The sequence below is a fragment of the Rhinopithecus bieti genome, unplaced genomic scaffold (genome assembly GCF_001698545.2).
Source record: "Rhinopithecus bieti isolate Rb0 unplaced genomic scaffold, ASM169854v2 scaffold_18466, whole genome shotgun sequence".
In the NCBI taxonomy this organism is placed as follows: Eukaryota; Metazoa; Chordata; class Mammalia; order Primates; family Cercopithecidae; genus Rhinopithecus; species Rhinopithecus bieti.
In genome coordinates, this window is record NW_016809319.1 from 421,373 (window position 1) to 428,735 (window position 7,363).

Here is a 7,363-nt window from a genome sequence, read left to right on the forward strand (position 1 = left end):
AAAAAAAAAAAAAAAAAAAAAAAAAAAAAAAGAAATAATGAGAAGTAAAGGAAAATTTTCATGAGCCTCTTCTATTTTCCTTATCTTCAATAATAGGGAAAAATAGAAGACAAACTGAATGGCCTCATTATCATGGTAGTACATCTTGATGTCAAAAGAACCTATGTAAATCAGTTCTATTACTTTCTATCCTCCTTCTTCTGTGATGACAGTTGTTTGGATGGTGCCAAGACTCACAGAATAAAAATGGGGCAGAGCCACCCCTAAGATGTTGAGTAATCCAGACAAACACATTTGTTTTTTGTGGGGTCCTATTCATGTGAATTTTATACATACACACACACACACACACACACACACACACACACACACATATACTATACGTGTATATATATATATATATATATGTATTTTTTGGACAGCATGTCACTCTGTTGCTCAGGCTGGAGTGCAGTGGCTTGATCCTGGCTCACTGCAACCTCTGCCTCCTGGGTTCAAGTGATTCTCCCACCTTGGACTCCTGAGTACCTGGGACTACAGGCAAAAGCCACCACACCTGGCTAACATGTAAATAATTTGATTAAAAAATGTTTTACAATGGGTGCAGCACACCAACATGGCATGAGTATACATATGTAACAAACCTGCACGTTATGCACATGTACCCTAGAACTTAAAGTATAATTAAAAAATTAGAAAAAAAAATGTTTTACAAAATTTAGGGGATCCTGTGAGGATCTTGTTGTGTATTAATAAAGATTTAGAATAATGGGTACTTACATAGTTGTTTACAGCCTAATCAATACTCGAAAACATTGTTCGTAGTGTTCTGGCACCAATTCATCCTTTTCAGTCCAGAAACTATCTCTTCATGTTATATATTGTCAAATACACTGTTTCTGGCTAATTCTGTATTTTTCCTACTGTGAGTAAAAGGTAGCAACATTGTTATTACTCACCATACCACGGCTCTTTGGAACTCCTTTGTGTTGAAACAATATGGATCTTCCTGCCTCTATAGTTCCCAAATGCCTTTTGTTGGGTGCTGACCGTATCCCTATTCATGAAGAAGCTGCATCAGCTTTCTTGCCACCTGTAAATGCTGGCTTCCAACTTCTCTTTAGAAGGTTATTACTTTGACTATGTTATACTATGACTGTGTTAATAATGACCACAAATGTAAGTCATATCCAGAGTATGTAGGAAAATGTGTACAGGTTAACTTTTTTTTCTTCCTTTTTGAGACAGAGTCTCTGTTACCCAGGCTGGAGTGCAGTAGTGCAATCTCGGTTCACTGCAGCCTCTGCCTCCCGGGTTCAAGTGATTCTTCTGTCTCAGCCTCCCAAGTAGCTGGGACTACAGGTGTGCAGCACCATGCCTGGCTAATTTTTTTTGTATTTTTAGTGAAGATAGGATTTCACCATGTTGGCCAGGCTGGTCTTGAATTCTTGACCTCAGGTGATCGCCTGCCTTGGCCTCCCAAAGTGCTAGGATTACAGGCACGAGACACTGCGCCTGGCCAGGTTAACTTTTTCGGTCAAGTTAAACTTATTATTTGGAATTCAATAGCATAAATGTAGAATAACACATCTAGCAATATCTTCTTTAGAGTGTAATCACTGGATTCATAAAATGTGATTTCTTCATTGACAGACGTAGCCTCTCCAGTATTTTTTATATATTTCAGTCCAAATCTATTCCTGAGTCTGTGTAACCATCCCTTACTCGCAATATATGGGTTGGTGTCAATCATTTCAGAGGCTCCCTTGCTGAAGTCTTCATACGGGCTCAGTATTTTCTGGTGTAAATTGTTGCGGTCAAGTAGAACAGTGTTCTGTTCATGTCTTTCACCCACGCATTTACTGTCTTTTTAACGTTAACTAAGCACTTATCCCACACTGTAGCAGTAACTTTTGCAAAAGTAACAAAAATTTCTTTTCTCTTCTTTACAATTTCATGGATAGAAGATTTATTCTTAACACAGCTCTTAGCAAACTCTGATATGAATTTGTTTCTGTTTCCTTATTAAGTAGAGAACTTTCCCCTTTTCACTTAAAGGTAGCACTTTAGGGCTTCTCTTTGGCATACCCAAATTGCCAGCATCCCTACTCTTACACTTTGGGGCCTTTATCAGGTAAAATAAGGGTTATTTGAACACAAACAATGTGAGGACAATAGCTCAGATAACTCAGATGACTGGCTACTGAGTGACTAACCAGTGGGTGGCTTACTACACAGCGTGGATATGCTGGACAAACAGATGATTTACTTCCCAGGCAGGATGGAGCAGATGAGGTGAGATTTTATCATGCTGCTCACAACAGGGAAATTGAAACCTTATGAATTTTCTGTAATTTTTCATGTAATAATCTCAGATCGCGGTTGACTGTGGGTAAGAAACTAAAGGATGAATAGTGGACTACTGCTATTCACTTTAATTCCAAGGGCCTTGGTTTTTCCTAATCCCACATTTCAATACAGCATTATTTAGACATACCACCCAAAGCATAGACCTCAGGCTATTTTTGATTTGGTTGCCACTCATAAGGTAGATTGGTGTTGCCTTAGGCCCAGGGTGCCCTGCTCTGGGCAGTTAGACAAACAAGTGAAATACATGGAGGTGCTGGGGATTGAACCCAGGGCCTCGTGCATGCTAAGCATGCACTCTACCACTGAGCTAGACCCCCCCTTGAAGCCGTTGCTTCTACTATGTTTTATAACTGGCTGTCACTATTATCTGCTAGTGTTCCACGATTTAAACCGAAGTCAAGGTCTACTCTATTCAACTCTACTGTTGCTGAAACCCTTAAGTTGCATTCTGGAAAGATCCCTTTAGTGCTACTGGGGTCTTTCATTATGGCGGACCCTCCAAGGACTGTTACTAGGGAACTTCCCGAATGGCAGCTTTTGTCCAGCACCAAGGAGAATCCCAGGTAGAAATATTATCTTAAATAATCAACTTTCTACTTTTCTGTCTACAGTGCTCCCAGAAAAACATAAACGGTAGTGCCAGGGAATACTAAGATCAGCACTAGGAGAGCTACTCAGGGAACGTAGGTCCAGGCGAGGAGATAAGACTGGAGGGGAATTTATTCACCATATCGGGGTGAAATGAAGAGCAAAGCATATGTCAGTCACAGCTCCCCCAAACCGCTGGGCCCAGCGTCTACGGAAGCGTGGAAGCGGCATTCTGTCCAAGACGCTTCTCACTGGCTGAGATCCCTAGAGAGCAAAGACCAGACAAAAAACAGCTCCAGGCGACTTTCACCTCTTTCAGGCAAAATCCTTTCACAGTGAGGCGAACACAAAGAAAGCAAGAGGAACGAATTTGCTCTTTTTAAGACCTCCCTGCGCCTGGACAGGTCCTTAGACCCTGTGTTCCTGGAGCACAAAAGGTAAGGGTTTCCTGTCTTTATTCAACATGCGTGCTACAGTCAACCCAGACAAGTGTTTTGGAGACAATGGGGGTGGGGGGCAGGAATGTATGTAATTTAAGAACACTCCCAGGTGACTCTGAAAATCAGCACGGTTCGATTACAAGCGGAATGTCTGAGAACGGAGGAGAACTGAAGGAGAGGACGATAAGAAGGAAGAAGATAGAGAGTGGAGGGTATTATGGGCGAGAGTGGGGAAACGGGAAGAGATGAAGCAGCGAAGGACCGAGAAGAACAAGAGGACGAGAAGACAAGAAGTGGATTCAGGCAGGGGACTTGAAACACCATCAGCATTTAAATAGGGAGGGAGACTGGACGTATCCAAGTTTCCCTATCTGTCGCGTTTTCACCAGGCCCACGGCAAGACAGAAGGTTCCACTCTTCTAAACAAAGTAGGCTGAAAACGTAGATCCTGAGCGAAGATTTGGTTTGTTTTGTTCTAGACTGTCGAGGATTGAGAGCAATTCGTTGCTCTTTTCCTCTCTGGATAAACAGGTTGAGCGCTTCGCCGGGCGTTCGTGTGGCTGAATTTTTGTACAATGGGTGCTGGGAATGGCAGTTTTTATTTTTATTTATTTTTATTTATTTATTTTGACACGGAGTCTCGCTCTATCGCCCAGGCTGGAGTGCAGTGGCTCGATCTCCGCTCACTGTAAGCTCCGCCTCCCGGGGTCACGCCATTCTCCTGCCTCAGCCTCCCGAGTAGCTGGGATTACAGGCACACACCACTACGCCTGGCTAATTTCTCTCTTTCTTTCTTTCTTTCTTTCTTTCTTTCTTTCTTTCTTTCTTTCTTTCTTTCTTTCTTTCTTTCTTTCTTTCTTTCTTTCTTTCTTTCTTTCTTTCTTTCTTCCTGTCTTCCTTTCTCTCTGTCTTTCTCTCTCTCTCCCTTTCTTTCTTTTGTAGAGAGGGGTTTCACTATGTTGGTCAGGCTGGTCTAGAATTCGTGACCTCACAATCCTCCCCGCCTCGGCCTCCCAAAGTGCTGGGATGACAGGTGTGGGGAATGGCAGTTATAAAGAACATCTTGAAAGTCACGCCCGGACTCTTTCCGTTTTCTTTTCTTGCATCCTGCACTTGTCTTAGCTGGAGTCTTAGCTGGAGTCAGAAGAGAAACAATTTGAATGGAGAAAATATGTTTGCCATAGCATTGTAGAACCACACTATTGTCTGCCTAATCTCATAGGGATTAATTAATGGGGTGATGATGAGGGACCATTCTGACAGGTGTGTAATGACATCTCATTATGGTTTTATTTTGCATTTTCCTAATGGTTAATGATGCTGAACATCTTTCCATGTGCTTGTTTGCTATCTGTATATTTTGTTCGGTAAAATATTTCTTTATATAATGTTCTAATTAAATTTTTTGTTTTTTACTGTTGAGATCGGGAGTTATATTCTAGTTCTTTGTATATTGATACTAGGCCCTTATCAAATGTGTGGATTTATGTCTGCCACTTTCTTATTTGATTTCCATTTGTTCCCTCTGGTGTTTTTGTTGTAGCATTAGTTGTTCCATTATCCTTTTTTCTACCTTTTTTTGGATGTCTTTGATGTTTTTTTGGATTCCATTTTAACTTAGTCATTGGCTTTTTCTCTATATCTTATTACTTTAGTGATTGCTTTATGATTTAGTGATTACAATATGCATGCCATCCTCTTAGACTTCATAAAAGTCCAGCACTGACATAGGATCCTTTACCCCTTCACCAACTTTGTTATAGTTGTCAAATGTATTTATAGTTGTCAAATGTATTACACTGACACATGGACAATTCCACTAGAAAACACGCATATATATTTAAAATAACCTAGGAGAAAAAAATTCTTTTATATTATCACAGATATTTATCATTTCAGTGGATCTTCCTTCACTCCTGAAGATCTAAGTTTCCCTCTGGTATCATTTCCTTTTAGCCTGAAGCATTTTCTCAATATTTCTTGCACAGAAGATCTGATGGTAATGCATTCTTGTAGCTTCCCTTCTTTGAGAGTACCTTTATTTTATCCTCATTTCTGAAGGATTGTCTCACTAGATACAGAATTCTGGATTAATATTTCCTTTATCATTTTAAAGATGTTATTCCACTGTCTTTTGACTATCATAGTTTCTGAAAAGAAATCCACATATTTAGATTGTGGTCTCCATTTAAAAATTGTGTTATTTTCTGTAGTTGTTTCCAAGATTATTTTTGTTTGTATTTTAGTTAGGGTCTCACTTTGTAACTTAGGCTGGAGTGCACTGGTACACTCACAGCTCATTTCAGCCTCAATACTTTGGGTTCAAACAATCCTCCCACCTCAGCAGGTCTCTCTGCTCCCTGTAGCTGGGACTACAGACTACCGTGCCTGGCTAAGATAGCCTCCTCTCCTCTCCTCTCCTCTCCTCTCCTCTGCTCTCCTCTCCCCTCCCCTCTCCTCCCCCCCCTTTCTTTCCCTCTTTCCCTCCCTCCCTCCCTTCCTTCCTTCCTTCCTTTGTCCTTTTTTTCTTTTTGAGAGATGGAGTCTCACTATGTTACTCAGGCTGGTCTCCATCTCCTGAGTCCAGTGATCCTCTTGCCTCAGCCTCCCAAAGTACTGGGATTACAGGCATAAGCCTCCATACCCAGCTCCAAGATTTTTTAAAAAGTTTTTATTTTCAGCAGCAGGATGATAATGTGTCTAATTCATTTTAAAAAAAATTTTAATTGGAAGTTTCTTGAATCTGTAAATTTACATCTATTTTTGTCATTATTATTTATGTAAATATTTCTCTACACCAATCATTTTATCTCCTGAGACTCCAATGACATCTATTTTAGACTATTTGATATTATTCTACAGGACCTTGAATTCATTGTTTTCAGTCTTTTTTCTCTCTCTCTTCCAATCAAATTGAATGGTTTCTATTGATCTATCTTTAAGTTAACTGATTTTTTTTCTCTATATCTCCTCTGAGTCTATCCATTTAACTTTTAATTTCAGATATATTTCAGGTCTAAAATTTCCAGTTGGTTTCTTTTTCAATACTTTCTATTTCCTTTTGTTTTTTTGAGACAGAGTCTTACTCCAGGGCCCAGGCTAAAGTACAAACCTTGAACTCCTGAGCTCAAGCGGTCCTCCCATTTCAGTCTCCTGAGTAGCTGGGACTATAGGCGCATACCACCACACCTAGCTAATTTTTCTTTTTTTAATCTTTGATAGCAGATATCTCTAGCTGTGTTGCCTAGGCTGATCTCAAATTCTTGATCACAAGCAATGCTCCCCCTGAGCCCCACAAAGTGCTGGGATTACAGTTGTGAGCCACCATGCCTGGCCAGTTTCTATTTCTTTTAATAAAAATTTTTACATTTTGGTTCATTAAAGTATGGTTGGCATAGAGCACATTTAAAATAGACACTGGAAAGTCCTCATCTGATAATTTCAAGATCTGAGTTACCTTGGGTTTGCCATCTATTGATTGTGTTTGTCTTGACTATTGAATATATTCCCCTCGATCTTTTTATGTTGAGAAATTTTTTATTGTTTCCTTGACATTGTGAATGCTATATCGTGTAGACTCTAGGTCCTGTGATGATTTTGTGGAGAGTGCTTGATTTATTTATTTGTTTTTAGCAGGTAACTTCCTGATTAGTTCAGACTGAAAGTTTTATGTCTCAGCCAGGCAAGGTGGCTCACGCCTGTAATCCCAGCACTTTGGGAGGCCAAGGCGGGTGGATCACGAGGTCAGGAGATTGAGACCATCCTGGCTAACACGGTGAAACTCCGTCTCTACTAAAAATACAAAAATTAGCCGGGAGTGGTGGCTGGCACCTGTAGTCCCAGCTACTTGGGTGGCTGAGGCAGGAGAATGGCGTGAACCCGGGAGGTGGAGCTTGCAGTGAGCTGAGATTGAGCCACTGCACTCTAGCCTGGGTGACAAAGTGAGACTCCGTCTCAAAAAAAAA

The 7,363-nt window shown here is 40.6% G+C and overlaps 1 non-coding gene across 1 annotated transcript; it reads right to left on the reverse strand.

Moving 5' to 3' along the window:
* Window positions 1-2,615: 2,615 nt before the first annotated feature.
* TRNAA-AGC (transfer RNA alanine (anticodon AGC)) lies at window positions 2,616-2,687 on the reverse strand. Its single transcript has one exon. It is a non-coding gene; the product is annotated as a tRNA-Ala (tRNA).
* Between the last annotated feature and the right edge of the window lie 4,676 nt (window positions 2,688-7,363).